At 43.7% G+C, this 16,465-nt stretch overlaps 1 long non-coding RNA gene across 1 annotated transcript; it reads left to right on the top strand.

Annotated features, from left to right (window-relative positions):
* Positions 1 to 444: 444 nt before the first annotated feature.
* LOC309679742 lies at positions 445 to 15,667 on the top strand. Its single transcript, XR_014269844.1, has 3 exons — positions 445 to 636; positions 14,846 to 14,978; positions 15,613 to 15,667. It is a non-coding gene; the product is annotated as an uncharacterized lncRNA (long non-coding RNA).
* The last annotated feature ends 798 nt before the right edge of the window (positions 15,668 to 16,465 follow it).

Raw genomic sequence — 16,465 nt, 5'->3', positions numbered from 1 at the left:
TGCCCAGTCAGGTTTTAAATGTCACCAATAACTCACCAAAGCATAATAGTAAAACAAAAATTTTAGATTTCTAGTCATACATTTGTATATGATTTTTTTTTTCCTTTTAAGCGACTACTGCAGCTTTATCTAAACTAACAGGTTCTGCAACAGATCAGAATGACCAGCTGCTTTGATCTCATAGTCCTTGCGCAAATAGAAAAGTCAATGTTTGTAGCAGAAGTAGCTATTCTTGATCCTGGACTCCTCTCTGGGTTCAGCTGTGGTGTTTTAACATTGCGTTTCCTATCAGAAGTGAACCTTGCTTTGTTCTCTTCTTTGTCCTGCAATAGCAGGTATTAACCTCAGGTTTTGGTTTTTCGCCTTTTTTTGCCCTTTTACAGTGCTGAGAGCCCAATTTGTAGGAGCCATGGAAGAGTCTTCCCAACCCAATAAACCCCTGGAGATGAACCCTCACTCTCGCTTTATTATTGGCTCTGTGTCAGAGGATAACTCAGAAGACGAGACAAGCTCCTTGGTGAAACTTGATCTGCTAGAGGAGAAAGAGAGGTCTTTGTCGCCTGTATCTGTCTGCTCGGATTCCCTTTCTGATCTAGGACTTTCTAACGCTCAAGATGGCCTGGCAAGCCATATGAGGTATGGATAAAATAGTACTCAGATTCAGTCTTTTTATCCCGTCCGTTCCAAAGATAATTCAAAGATTCAACTTTCTATTCAGGTTTAGCTTCAGATGTTTTCATTGTCGCAAGACATCTTCTGACATTCTGTTTCTAAATGAGCTCTTGTATGTTTGTCTGTATCAAAACCTTCTGTTTTGCTTTAGTTTTAATGAAATATCCGTGCCTAAATTCCATAAGCACCCTTCAGACATCTCAGCTGTTGAGCGCTATGGTGGGCCTGCTTATACTGCCTGTCTCTTGTCCTGGTGTTCAGAAGACTGAAATGTGCTGACTGAGATCTTTAAAGTTTTCACTTGCGTATGTCTTTTAGATGGGCCGTGTTTGCTGAGAGGGTGTTATTTGCTTATTTTGTCTTCATATGGGATTTACTGCTTTGTTTGTAGCCGAAGAATTTGCAGTACTCCTGGGTAAGATCAGTGACTCCATATTGCTTGGAATATTTTTCGTTTTGGATAGGGAAAATTTTGTTGATGGTTAAAGAAAACTATCCTGCAAAGTGGTGATAAGCCGAGACTTCGTATGGTAGCTGCTGCTTGCAGCTCAGGGAGATGTAGGTCTCACAGTTGGGAGAAGGGCTGCTTCAGTCCTACTTACTAATTCTTTGTGGCTCAAATGAGTTATGAAGTTGGGCTTTTGAGATCGTGTTGTTAATATTTCCTTGTCAAAAGGCCGCTTTATTTTTACCGTGTTGCTGATCTGCATACCACTAGCGGGACGTGCCCATTGGATTTTCTCTGTTATAAGCTGGTAGGCTGGGTGTCTTGTACTTTTCCGTGTGTGTACGGATGACAGTTTCTCGGTGTTTGATCGGTTCCATGTCCCCTTCATTTGTTTCCTGTATTCCAGGAGGTCTGGTGCCCAGACCTGTGTGCAGTACTGTGCCGGAGACCTTGTCAGTGCTGGGCAGAGTGAGGAGGTGTTTTACACGGGGAGCAGCAGTCCATGAACAATCACCGCACTGAATATTGATAAAGTTATCTTTTACCAGGTGTAATATTTGCACGTGGCACTACTGAATTGCAGCAGCTCATTTCAGGTTACTTTGCCACCTTGTCTAGTTCCTTTAGAATTAGATTCATGATTCCAAAGCATCTTCAGTCATTCCTAGTTTGATGGTAAGCTCCTACCTGATGAATGTAAAAAGAAAATGTTAACAGTATTGGAATGGATCCTTACCAAAGCCCCACTTCATACATCCTTCCAGTTTAACAGAACAGTTGCTCACCATCATCTGAATTTCTGACTACCCTGCAGTTGTTTCATGTATACTTGTTCTATTTATGAAAACGTAGTTTTGGACAGTGTTAAAATTCTTCCTAACATCCAAATTTACTGTGGCAATCAAAGTCCCTTGTTTGCAAGTCTTTTAGCATGTAAGGAAGGACATGCATTTTTGTTTATGAAAGATTTGTCCTTGATGTCTTCCAGCTGGCTGTAACTTCACTACCTTTTTGCTGCTCGTTCCTGACAAATAGATTTGTGCTTGTTCGTTCTGGGGCCTTTCAGCCCTCGATTCTCCCAGCAGTTCCTCCCAGTGGTCAGAACTGGGAGCCTCCTCTTGAGCTGCTCTTTCTGCCTGCTTTTTCAAAAGGTGTTGTCCCATTTCAGGAACGTACAGGACAGTCTGAATCCTGCTATAGTTTTTACCGAACAATCCCTCGCTACCTTTACTTTGTTGCTTTTGAAGAAATGGTTGGTTCCAAAAAGGCTTCTGGCTTTTACTGATCAGTAGTAGATGTTTATACCACTAGCTAATCCTTTCAGCTTGTTCTTCTGTTCTGTTGGTTTCTTTGCTTGTGCAGATTAAGGAATTTTAATCTGCCCTTTTATTGGTGGTTCCCTTCCCACTTTAGGGAGACAGCCTCTGAAAACAAATGGTAGCAGACTCTTTGGGTTGAGGCAGAGGAGGGATAGTAGTCAGTACTTTACAGAGTTGTTATGGTTGTACTGATGGACATCTTTAGCCAGCTGGCAGTAATATGACAGATGTAAAATCTTAACGCAAATTTAAAGTGGATTACCTTTCCAATGACTGCCAGTTATAATAATTTGGCAGCACAAAAGGTAATTTTGAAGCAGGAAAATATGTAGCCCTGTAACTATGTATATTTTAGGAACAGAAGAAACTGGATGAACACATAACCATTAGTGTGGAAACAGACGAGAGGAGAGCAAGAAAATCAAGCAACTTCTAGGGCACTGCCTGGCATCAGAGAGCCAGGCATAATGCAATAGGTGTGCGACCTTGAGCGCCTCTGTTGCAACTTGCTTACTTTGGCACTCTCTTTGGAGGGTACTTGGCTTTCAGTTAAATTGGAGAGAAATGCCAATTCAAATAAAAAAAGTTACAGCATTATAGGCTGTTTTTCTAAGATAAAGTATTGAAATAGTTTTCCAGGATGGTAGTTCCTTTCATCAAGAGATTTCCAAATAATGTTTACAGATGGAGAAACTGACACAAAGACAAGTTCAACAGCTTGCCTGAAGTCACGCTGTGACAGTGAATTAGTGGAACATGGGTATTCTTGCTTCCAGCTTCCTTCTGGTGATCACAAAGGTACAACACTTTCTAAAAGTGACAAAGATGAATTCAGCGAGAGTTCTGTACAGTTTGACTAGTGGGTCAAACAAGGTGCAAGTCCAAGGGAGCATATCTTCTTGAAGAAGCTGCCAGAAATTTTTCCATTTGCTGATTAGTTTCACACAGGAAATTTTGGTCAGATAGAGAAAGCTTGTATTTGAGGTGAGGGGCTTTGCTGCAGAGAAGGGAACAATTCTGTTCAGGGGACAATGATGTCTAAAATCCAGAACTTAGTCATCTGAAGAAGGGTTTGTGAGTGTAGTAACAGCATTGCTGCTTCTCCCTTGCTCTTAGACCCCCGTAAAAACTGACATCATGTTGCCAGTTTGTGAAGCATAGGTGTTTTGGTAGGCTGTTTGGCACATCTTCAGTACCTGAGATTTGCAGGTCTCCTGCCTGGGCTGGAAAACATTGCTGAGAGCCTTATCATCTGATGGGGTTGTGGTGTCTAATCGATATATCCTGACCCAGCGATGGGCAGTCTGTATGCCAACTCATGTTTCTTCATTTGAGCATGCAGAGCGTGTGTGCGCTGTGTTGTTTCATCTATCACCTTATTGATCTTGTTAAGTGTTTATGCTGTTGCTAAAGACAGTGTTGCTGGGACAGGTTGTACAATATAGGCCTCCATACCACTGGAGATCTATGAAGACCTTTGATTGTGCCAGTTGGCTGCGACTTTATAGGATTGAGAAATCCACGCTCTGATAATGAACTTTAAATTGGTGTGTGGAACATTAGCACTTAACAGAAATTGTGTGTTTGAAGGGTAACTATACAGACTGAAATGTTCTGATTCTTCTCTTGTAGTTGTGCTTTATTTTAGGAGTATCAGTAATAAAAACCATGTAAATGCCCTCCTCACTCTTGTTAATTATTGCATCTAACATTGAAGAAAATACTCTACTTATGTACAGTTTACATCAACAAAATTTGCCCTTTGTTGCATTTTGCACCTTTAGATAACAAAACCAAGCATACCATTTTTTCTTAATCTGTTTGCTTCCAGGCATAATTGTGTTGTCTTTGAGTTCAGAAATTTCCATCGGCACTTCCAGCCGAAGGCAGTAGTCCTGTTGGGATACATTTTTGTTTGTAGTGTAGTGAGCTGTTAGATGCTATGCTCCTTTCTGAAGGAGCAATCTACAAGTTAGTGGTAGATTAAGTAACTTGTCTATAAATGCTGCTTGGAAAGTACTTCAGGTCCGTTTTGTTTAATAAATTGTTCTTGACTATTGCTGGCTTCAAAGATGGCATCTTGTATCAAATTCTTGTTTAAAATAGAATAAAACCTGCATGTCTTCTGGTATTTATACATCAGGGCTCTGGTTTCATAAGTGATGAAGTGGGTGTACAGAGTCACCTGACAATTCACTTGCATCAACAGAAAGCCAAATTTTTGGAAGCGGCTCAACTGTTACTCTGATGTGAAGCCCACAGAGACTTTAGCTCTTAGCACCCAATAGTATTTGGACTTCTCAGTAAATAATCTCAATAAATTATTGAGACGCTTAAGAAGAACTAATCATCTATTAGAGTAATTTTGGAAGAATGCCTCGATTTTACTGGGGCAGTAGTGTGTTGAGTATGCCCAGCCTGGCATGGGGACAGGGTGCCTGCTTAGAAACCAGTTGCGAAGTGATTGCGCAGAGTACTAAAAGTAATAAAGGATCCTTTTGAGCTTGTTCTGAATTAAAAAAAAATTCCTTTCCAGTCCAACTGTTTGCGGTTAGGAGATTACACTATAGGGCACTGATCTTGTAAAATGATAAGGGCCACTGTAATTTTATGCACAAATGTGTGCACAGAAGTACAAGTATGCCTCAGTGTCTGCAGGGCTGATGCTCTCACTGCCGTGTCCGAGACTGTCCCAGCTGCATCCAAAAGGATTTCTCCTTTGCCGAACTGATTCCATCCCGTTCCAGGCTCTCTGCTGGAGTTGCGGTTGGCTGCTCTTGCCCTGCTGTCGGTGCTCTCAGTTGCCATGGTGCTGCTGAGGTTCTTCTGTCGGGCGACTCGCATGGGGTTGCGTCTCCAGGACCAGAAGGCCGTTAATGAAACCAGAATTGCTGCTCGCCGAGAGGTTTTCCTTTGCATGTGATCAGTTGCTGTTGGCTCAGCAGATGGGGGAGAGTGATACTGTTATTGCGTGTTTCTGCAAGTTATTGAAATAAAGCTGTGCATCCTCGAGGAACCCCTGCCAAAAGAAAGGATTTAGTTCCCTTTTGTTGCCACTACTGCCAGTGAGTGATGTGGTGTTTTGTATTTTGAACTTCATCCACCTGGAGTGAAAAGTTGAATTTCTTCCTGTATCTGTTGAAAAAGAGGAAGCTTGTAAGGTGTTTTGGATTCTGAACTGTTTCTGGTTGTACTGATAACCTGTCAGTTATAACTTTTTCTACTCCATTTAGTCAACAAATGCACTTTAAAGGGCTTTTGATCTGCATACCTCTCAAAAGTAGCTTTCTTTTTATTTTGCTGTAATGTGTTTTACTCTCTCTGACCTCAGTTAACGTTGGAAACATCTCCAAATTCAGTAATTTGTAGGGAGAATTTGCAAAGATTAGCTGGCTGAGATACCACAGCAGTGACAGTGTCTCCTACTTGCGTACTGATCTGGTATTTCTAATTGAAAAGATAAGGAAGTATACTTTGTCCCTATCAGAATACTTTAGGCCCCCCACTCTGTATTTTGCAGAATGCCCTCGCTTTTCATCCAGCTTGGGAAAGGTAGCGAAGGTGTTCAAAGGCAAGTGCTTTTGCAGGATCCCCTCACAGCCAAGCGCTTGTATCCCCAGTGAATGCAGGCTTGCAACAAATCTGGGAAAAGAAGAGGTGCGTTACACTGATTTTAGGTGGGCAAGCAAAGAATCTCCATGCTAGGGAATAACTTGGATCTCTTGACTCCATGTGGTAACTGTCTGTAAGACTAGTTGCTGAGATGGGCTGCACTGTGCTTTCTCTACTGGAGTCTCTTACACGAGGCAAAACAGTGATAAATTTTATGCAAAACTTCCCCACCCATCCCCTTAATTCTGGTTGTTAAAAAACATATATTCTCTTTTTCATGCAGACCAGATCTGTTCAACACTTGAACTTTGTCCAAGAGGGCTGGGAAGGCTCCTTGCCAGAGACTCCAGTCATGCTCTCTTCGCAGTTGCAGAACTATTGTTGTTGGTGTTAACTTATTCCGGTGGCAGGGCTTGACCTGGAGTGCGTTAGGCTGTTACTCCAGGAATCTGTGGAAGTTTGTACTTCATGAGGATGTAGAAGTAAAGATCTTTCAGTACTTTGTGGTTTTAGGAACTGGAGTATGGATATCAATTAAATTTGGCTATTTATTTGGATTGACATTTGGATTTACTGGTTATTTTTGAGGGGCGAAAATTGGCGCCATCGCTCTAAGCGGGAAGGACATGATGAAGAAATGGGTTCTGAAAGATGAATTTGAAGGAGAAGGGAGGGGCTCGGAACGTGCAGGAGGCAGGAGGCTCATTAGGCACGAGACTCATAAAGTTGAGTGCAGCATACCTTGGAGCAGTCAGGGAGAGCAGGTCGTGGGCTGTGTTGAAGATGCTCAGGAGTGAAGTGGTTTTGAGCGCAGTATACATAAGAGTGTGTGATCCAGAGGAGCTCAGTGAACTTTAAATCAACAGGTTCCCTCCTGTAGTAACAACTGTGGTGTTGCTTTGAGACTTGCAGGGAACACCGGTGATTCGGTGTGTGCATCCTGTGGGTATGGTCCAGTTTCGAATGTGTACAGCATGGCAGATGGTTTAGGAAAAGAAAATATCTGACAAACAAATGTCTCGGCACTTAGAATCTGCATCCATTGCAGCTGTTGGTACTTGGTTGGTTGAGGGGAATTCTAGCAGCTTGGGCCACTTTGGGGTCTGTAGTTTTGGAACCAAAGTTACTGCTTGCAGCTAAAGACCTGCCTTGATGGCCATTCAAAATATGTATTAGCATGAGAGTGAAGTTATTTAGCCAGAGAGCATGAAGAGGACTGTTGGTTTTGATTTTTTTGGTGTGCTGCATCCTTTATTTAATTTCCTGAAGTCCTTAGGCTCAGTCCTTTGTCAGAGCTGAGTGAAGTCTGATTTTGTTTTGATTTACAGGTTGAAGCACTGATGTCCAGCAGTGTCTGCGTTAAAGCCAACTGTTCTGTCTCTTTAAACTCCCAGGCAAAAACTGTCTTTGAATCAGTGCAGAATGCTGCCTCCCCGTGTCCCTTACCTGAGACATAGTAAAAAACATTTACTCCAGCTGCATAATTCTGTATTGCTGTGTGGACTACATATATGCTTGCTCTCTCTCTCTGCCTTTATGTGAAATAGGTTGCATGGGCAGATCTAAAACCGGAGCAGATCATACGGATGCTTCAGCTGGCTTGAGTCTTACCACCCAGATCAGATATGTGTCCACATCAGCGCTTACATATTTACAAAACATAAAGCCCAAACTGATGATGAGAGCTGCCTTCTCTCCACACCCTTTACAGGCCTAGTCTGGAGGGGGGGTGGAAAAACATCCTTTCTCGGGGGGTGTGTGTGTGCTGCAGTCTCCTTAAGGCTGCCTTCCAAACAAGCCAGTTAATGCATCACTGCCTCTGGAATAAACGGCTACGTCACTGATAGCACTTGGCATGTTACAGTGCTGGGATCGATGCGGGCTCCTAGCTGCGATGTGCGTCAGGTATGTGTCCGTAATGAATGCTTTTTTTCATGGAGGCTAGAACAGAAGAGAACTGCGCAGGCTTTCCTTTTGTCTGACAGCAGGCCTAGGGGGATGGTTTTCACAGGGTGTTTGCTGTTTGGGTTTGAAGTAGCATTATATTTAAGAAACGAGCTTTGTCGTGTGTGTGTGTTTGATGGTAAGTATTGTATCAGAATGACACATCCTTGTGTAGCAGATTTTTGTAGGGATGCTGCAGCAAATCGTGTCTATTGATTTCATAGCAGGGAATTCAGCTGGCAGAAGGCACGGTGCATGTTTTTAACCAGTGCTAAACCTGCTCCTCTAACATCGAGCTGTGTGGACATGTAGGATTTGTTTCCTTGCAGCTACAATGGTCAGGAACTGTTTGGATTGGGGGCTGTGGGTGGGGTTTTTAGGTGCACAGACAAGTCTTTGGGAAGCGGTTTTCACAAAACCTGAAAAATAAAATTTCAGTTATAGTGTGTATAAATTTTAATCTCAAATCAGGATCAAGAACTGAGGAAATCTAATGGATCATGCAAGTATTCTATTTGGAAAATGATGGAATATATCTGAGCGACCTGGGCTAGCAGAGGGTGTCCCTGCCCATGGCAGGGGGGGTTGGAACTAGATGGTCTTTAAGGTCCCTTCCAACTCTAACCGTGCTATGATTCTATATCAGTTTCTACATGAAATACATACCCAGTGGAGTAACGTAAAGTCTGTTGGGTTTTGCTGGTCTTACCTAGTGATGACCAGGAGAGAAAGTGACACAGATTTTATCAAGCAGAGTCTCTAGGTTCATGATTCTCTATCTTTCTGATGGCTTGTTTGGAACTGGTGAAACGGTGGGTTGGTGGTAGCCTCCCTGCAGAGGTGGAGGGGAGCAGGAGCCCAGAGAACCTGGGGGAGCAGAGTTCCGTGGCCGGAGTGGTGCGTGCCAGAGTGCGAGAGGCAGGGACCCAGGGTCGGTACCACACTGGGAATGTGGGGTGACGGGGGCATCTCAGGATGGAGCCAGTACTGGAAAACATTTCAAGACAAGTTGCTTTTTCTTACATACTTCTGTTTCAAAATCAATTAAATGGCAAATTTCTGCTGTACTTCATAGTTGACTAGTTTGAGTAGTTCTTCAAAGAGGAACAGAGGCTGACAGGTGAGAGAGGCATTTAGTTATTAGGTAGATATGTGATGTTGGTTTTTTTTTGTTTGTTTGAACTCTGTTTGTTCCCTGGTATCTCTTGTCTCCGCTGTCCGGTGAAGAGATTTATTCCACTGTGACTGCCTTCTTCACTGCCACAGTGTGTCGCTGTCCCCTTTACCCTTCTGCTGACAATGCTGGAAGAAATTGGATCCCCAGAGAATTGTTTGCCTGCACTTTATCAGACACATGGCACTTGCTGTGTTGGTCGTTGCTCATATCGCCTGGACTATTCTTAGTTCCCTGTCTCCTGCAGCGACCTCACCTTGCCCTTCGGGGCTCAAGGTTGCACACTGTCATCACGTTAAAGTGACACTTTCCCTCCAGGTACTTCTTCCTGTAGTTTGAGTGATCCCCTCCTGGGTGATTGCCTGGCATTTGCCCAGACTCTTGGAATATGTGTGCATCAAATAAAAGCTGTGCTATCTGCATATGGCTCTGCATCGGGACAGACCCAAATGTTGTGGAATGTAAAGGTATTTAAGACATGTAGATGTGGTGCTGAGGGACATGGTTTAGTGGTGGACTTGGCAGTTCTAAGTTAATGGTGACTTGATGATCTTAAAGGTCTTTTCCAACCTAAACGATTCTATGAAATTTAAAAATGTAATCCAGTTGCTGTGTCTAGTTCCAGTCCAGGTTTGATCATCACTGTATTGCTGCAGTTGTTGTCCTTGCTTATCCTTTCCCTACCCCCAAATGTGCAATTTATGTTTTCACATGTGCTCGATACTGAGTGATTCTTCCGTTCTCCAGTGGTGTTACTGGACCCTGCAGTACTGTTGCACTTTGCTTGTGGGGATATTTATTCTTATAGCACTTGGGGTGATCTCATCTCCATTTTATAGCTGGAGAAACAGAGGCACAGAAACTTAAGTGACTTGTGCAGGGTCTGCCAGCTTCCAAGCTGGTGTCCGGTATGACCCGTTGCCTCGTGTCTGGGTCACCGGTGCAAACTGTGCCTCTGACTTTCTTCTCTGCAGCCCTGGAAATGCTTTCCTTATCACCTCCCTGCCCCTCCTGAAAATCTGATATTAAATCCTACATGTTGATTGAATTCTCCGGGCAAATGTGGCCCCCGTAGTTGCTGCTTTGCTCTGGCAAAGCTGGCTGCTGGGGAGGTGCTCGCCGTTGTGTGACCAGTGGTGCAGGGTTCCTCGGGATGCTGATAGAGCGCGGGGGGAAGCGGTGACCCCCGTGGTGGGGAGCCTGAACCGGGGCTGGCCATTGCTGCCGGCAGCATGCGGTGTGTTAAGCCTGCTTACGTAAGCTGTAGATCATTTTCTGTCTTTCCTGATCAGCTGCTTTCCTCCGGGCGCAGAGGAGGGAAGCTGCTACCCTCTCTGTGCACGCTGCGTCACAGGAAGAGTGACTGAGAGATGGGTGGTGGAAAGCAAAGGGACAAAGGTTAAAAGATTGAAGCAATCTGAGAAGTGCCACTGCTTCAAGAAGTGCAGGAGGCTCTTTGCAGCTTTCTCATGCTGCGGTTTGAGCTGCGGTATTGAAAAAAAATTAAATAGCAGCAGCTACGCTAGACGAGTCTTAAGCAAGCCCGAGATCTGTTAATTCCTTCACTGAGACAGCATGGAGGATTCTGCAGAGCAGAGTCAGGAAATGAGATATCACATGCTGCAAAGGTAAGAATTACAGATATGATTGTCTCCTCATAGCAGCGGCCGTCTTGGTCCAAGGCAGTTGGGCACTCCGTACGGGAAATGCATACTGATATTTTTCCATGTTAATTTTATCCTCTGAAATCTCGCCAGTTACTGGGAGGTATCTGTGCCTGCAGTCTGTAAGAAGGATGCTACAATAAATCTTAGCTGGGGAATCAGTGTCAAAGTTTGAGATTCTGCATAACTCCTAACCTCTCCAAACTGAAGGATAGACAAACATTTTGAAAAGTTCCTATGTAATGAAACTCTGCAGTTGTGACCTGGTGATTAATAGGGATGACTGTTACTAACTCAGTGTTTATTTTGTTTTACTTAGAGATTGGTGTTCTTTCTTCCTTGTTGCCAACTTCTACCTCTTACCCTGCAAAAAGAAAAAATCTCTCCTGTTTCGGTTATAATGTGCAGCCTGTGGTTGTTAGTAAATAAGCCTAATGTTGTTGGTATGCTTACTGTCACAAATTAAATGGAACTATACTTTCTTATAAATAAGTGATTGTGCATTATTCTGGATGACCAACCTCTGGATTTGTTGACATTTTATCGGTAGCAGTATCTATGTGTGTAGTAATTTTAGCTTGGGCGGGATAGTTCATATTCATATGCATTCACAGATTCTGACCCCAGGATTTTTATCTTTTTTCTGTTTCTGTTGAGACTGCTCTCAATAAACCCGCAATGAATAAACCTGTCTCACTTGTTGGACTGTGCTCCTTCCTTTGCCATGCTGCAGATTCTGACCCTTTTTAAATACACAAATTTAGTAGAAATTAAACCTTAACTACACCTTTCCTCTCTTCCTTGCCTGTTGGCTCCTGTCCTTGAACTCCTGGGCTGCGATTATCACAGAGCCGTTTGTGAAATCTTGCTCATAGGGACAAGTTTTAAGTTCAATGACAATGTCTGTCTCTGAAAGTGCAGCTCACTAGAAGAAGGGAAAGTACACAGGGGAAGAACCCCTGCTCACTTACGGTTCTTATGCCCTTCCCTGGAGATCAGGTAGCAGCTCTTCTTTGAGACAAGTTACTAGACTCGGTGTACTTTGTTCTGACCTGGTACAGCCATTTATATGTCCCAGAATACCACTGGGGATAGTCATCTATTTTTTTTAGTATGCTTTAAAATCACCCTATTGATCTTGGTTTTCCTGTTACCTTTACTTCTCCCACTCTTGGCTTCATGGATTCTTCAAAGTCTCTTTCACTGTGCTTCGAACAGGTTTTCACTTCCCAGTTCAGCTCAAAATTTACAAGACTGTAACTTGAAGTTCTCCATCAGCATGGCCATTTGTCATGGGAGTATCTCACAAGTGGGAGAGAAAGACTGATGTGTTAACACACAACGCAGGGTCTGAATTTCAAGTGCTGTAAATATGCTTTCTTGCTGTTCTGGAAATCCTCGCAAAGTCAGAATTGTGCCGCAGTAGGATGTCACCGCCAAAGCAGATGGTGTGCACAAAGGTGGAGAGGAAGGGGAAGGATCCTTTCCATCCTGTGTGTGGTAGATAAACATGTCTTTATGGTCAGATCTGGGTACTGATCTTGCCTTACCTGAAAGATCACCTTTTGTTATAGTACAGTTCTTGGTTAATTATACCAGGATTTGGCATATGCCTTTTTGAATAGGTTGTGCTAGACAGTATGAGGCAAGATCCTTTTTGTTAATGTGTACTGCAAAGCACAGCGCAGTCTGCGTTAGCACCGTGATCATTCATGGGAAAGATGGGTAAGAAAAGAATCTGTATTTATACCAGACACTAGCTACAGTTTGTTCAGGACTTCTTTCATCAGCAAATTTTTTAGTCAAAATACTGCTTTGTGGTATTACTGTGCTCCAGGCCTGCATTCCAGATAGGTAAATCTTCACAGGCCGTGATGTATTTGTGAGGGAACGTGAGGGGGAATCCGTGTGTTCCCTCGCAGGCTGCCACCAAACACCTCTAACAGCACCTCATTGGAACCAGGATGCTCCAAACCTTATGTAGGGCAGTGAACCTCACAGGTACGGCTCTGGGGCTACCTGCCCTCGGTGGCTGTGTTTAAAAGGAGACCTCCAGATATTCTATGTGACTTGGCTTGTGCTTGGGTTGGTTTTCCCTTCGTGCCCTCCCCCAGCAATTCCAGTCGCGTTCTGCTGCATCCCATCCCATCCCATCCCATCCCATTTCCCAGTGGAGTTGCTCAATGGTATCAGCAGTTGAGCAGCTGATTAGGCCAGAGGTTCCTGCTGGGTTTCCCATGGCCGAAGGGCGGACAGCATGGCCCGTGTGGGTCCTGGAGACAGATGCTGCCAGCTACACAGCTGCTCCAGTGGCACTGACCCCCTCGGTTGCTCTTGGGTCTTTCCAAAGCCTTTTGTAGTTTTTTAAATACCTTCCCAATATTCATCTATTCATTCATTCTGTTGGAGCAAGTCCAGAGGAGGCCATGAAGATGCTGCGAGGGCTGGAGCCCCTCTGCTGGGAAGACAGGCTGGGAGAGTTGGGGGTGTTCAGCCTGGAGAGGAGAAGGTTCCGGGGAGACCTTATTGCGGCCTTCCAGTCCCTACAGGGGCTCCGGGAGAGCTGGGGAGGGACTTTGTACAAGGGCATGGAGCGATAGGACGAGGGGGAATGGCTTCAAACTGGAAAATGGGAGATTTAGATTAGATATTAGGAAGAAATTTTTCCCTGTGAGGGTGGTGAGCCCCTGGTGCAGGTTGCCCCGAGAAGCTGTGTCTGCCCCATCCCTGGAGGTGTTCAAGGCCGGGTTGGACGGGGCTGGGAGCAACCTGGGCTGGTGGGAGGTGTCCCTGCCCAGGGCAGGGTGGTGGGACTTGATGATCTTCGAGGTCCCTTCCAACCCAAACCATTCTATGATTGTATGATCACGATCTCTTTGATTTTTAGCAAAACAGAGGTAACGTTCTTCATGGCCTCTCGCATCCGTTTTGGCCAGGTGGCTGAGGAATAGCTGAGACAGTGGGAATTGTTAACCACACCATGAGGAGCCCCGACAGCGTTCCTCTCCCGTTGACTCCTTACCCTGCAGGAAGCTGTTCAGGCTTCTTACGCTGCCAGATATTTCTGAGGCGTTTTCCACATGGCATTTGTAGTCCCTGGGGTCTGAGGGAGTGGCGTGAAGGATGAACCACTTTTAATTACGAGGCACGGTTAAGTCAGTACTACCCTCTTTTAGTAACTAATTTCAAATGTCAGCGTTTTGCTGTACCTTTGCAAAGGTACAAGAATTTGAGGTGAGGGCGTATGGATTAAAGACTTAGTTCAGCATGTGGTGGAGGAGAGAAAGTTAACATACAAAGATATATTTATTCCTAATATTACATAAGTTAGTCTCTTACAAAATCCTTAGTTTTATTCAGTTAGAACTTGCAGGTACATAAGCAAATCACCTAAACCATTCTATGATTCTATGATCTCTCCTTCCTGCAGAAAGGTTCTGTAGAAGTAGTGTGATTAATTTGTCCTCTAGCTCTCAGAACTTTTGAGGAAGATACTAAAGACTGGGTGATAGAAAACTATTGGAAAATGATTTGAAGTAGCTGGTGACAGAGTCTCTCATTGACACCTGGAGATTTATTTGCTGTGGTTGCCCAATAGGATTTCCATGCCGAGTCTGATCTTAGTAGCTTGTTTTACCAACGCCAGAAAACATTGTTGTAATTTTCCAGCTTTCCTAGATGAATTGAAAGCCGTGTGGTGGAGAGCTGTCGTTCTGTGTTGGGCAGCAATATGCAATGAACATATTTTTACCTATTTATCTATTAGCATAACCAGAATTTCTCCAGATCACCTGGGTTTTGCAGAGAGATAACGGAAAGGTAGTGAAAAAACAGAGTCATCCCTGTAAAGGCTGAGGACCAGGCCATGGTGGTCTGGAGGCAAGGAGAGTCTGCTTGTGTACTTGGGCAATATGGTCAAGGGGAACTTCACGAACTATTTACATACCCTCATCTATTTGTGTATGTCTGCACTGCCAAGTTGCTTTTTTCTGTCTCCCACAAATTTCCGTAGGCCCAGTATGTCTGGTTTGCACCTTGTAAAGCAAGGCCGGGACAGGAAGAAAGTTGATGTGCAGCGGGATTTCACTGTGGCTTCTCCAGCAGAATTTGTTACTCGTTTTGGAGGGAATAAAGTTATTGAAAAGGTAAGTTACTCACCTTTTTAACTTTAGCGTATTGCATTTTGTTCCCTTCTTTTGAGCTATGACCTCTCTATGTAAGGCTGTACATTGCAGATATCAAAATATTAATATTCCTGAACATGACAGTTGTACTTCTGCCTGTAATCATTGTGTTTCCATTTTATTTTCTATGGGATGAGTAAACATCCCATTGTTTTAGCTTAGTGTGACAGGAAAAAAAATTGAGTGAGCTAGAGCACTTCTGCTGATACAAAAGGATTTATAGACAGATATAACTAAAGTGGACTGGAAAAAACACGAAGAAATGTATTTAAAAATACATAATCATTTAATGGATGAGGTCTCTTCCTTTCAGCTGTGGAATGTTTTTTCCACTTGTTGTGCCTATTCTCATGTGCCCTTCTACTCTGTAATCCAAACAAAGCATAATACATTCAAATCTTTAAGCTTGAGCAAGAGCTGATTTCTGAATCGACTGATGGGCCTTTAAGTGTTCTTGCTGAATAGAATACTGGCTAACGAAACTGCACAGCCCCAGAATTGGATGACGAGTCTGCAGAGAAAAAACTGTTTTCATTATTGTTTAGTGTTTTGTGCTATTTAGACTCTCTCTCATCCCTGCTTCTAATGTACTCAGGTCCTGATAGCAAATAATGGCATTGCAGCAGTGAAATGCATGAGGTCCATCCGACGCTGGTCCTACGAGATGTTTCGAAATGAGCGGGCAATCAGATTTGTTGTCATGGTGACTCCAGAGGATCTGAAAGCAAATGCAGGTGAGTTGTAAAACTGAAAGTGCACAACCTTCTCCTTGCACAGACCCGTGTGACCCCGAGGATGCAAGAAGCTGAATGTATGTCCACTGCATCACATACCATACTGTCAAGTAACTGATTTTTCTGGGAGGAGATTAAGTCCTTCCAGTACTGTAGATTTAGGGAATTTTAGACCAAGTACCATTTATTAGATTTGCAATCTAAATGAGATTTCCTTTGTGTTTGCAGAGTATATTAAAATGGCAGACCACTACGTTCCAGTTCCAGGAGGACCGAACAACAACAACTATGCGAATGTGGAACTCATTCTTGATATTGCTAAGCGGATTCCAGTGCAGGTGAGAAGTGTCAAAGATAATTTTCAAAACAGGAGGTAACAGCAAGCAATCTTCTCTCCTTAAATAACCAATTGTATCTGGGGAAAAAAACAGGTCAAAGAAATTGAAATTACAAACCTATACTAGCACCAAAAGGCAATGCATATTACAATGCAGTAGATTTCCCAGTATGAGTATCTGCAGGAGATAAGACGTTCCCTTCCCCCTTGCGCTTCCCTACACTAAGTTCCCCTTCGGTGGCTCGCTTCGGTAGCCGCCTTTGACTTTTCTATATGATGCAGTACACCAGCCTTTTAAATTAAGCATATCATGTGGCTCAGGAGGCTGGTCTGGCTTACTGGTGTTATGAGGCTGTTGTCAGTGAGGAAAAGAAAGA

The sequence above is a fragment of the Vanellus vanellus genome (assembly GCF_965231255.1).
Source record: "Vanellus vanellus genome assembly, chromosome: 19".
Classification (NCBI taxonomy): Eukaryota; Metazoa; Chordata; class Aves; order Charadriiformes; family Charadriidae; genus Vanellus; species Vanellus vanellus.
The sequence above is the reverse complement of the archived record's forward strand: the minus strand, read 5'-3'. Positions and strand labels throughout refer to the sequence as shown.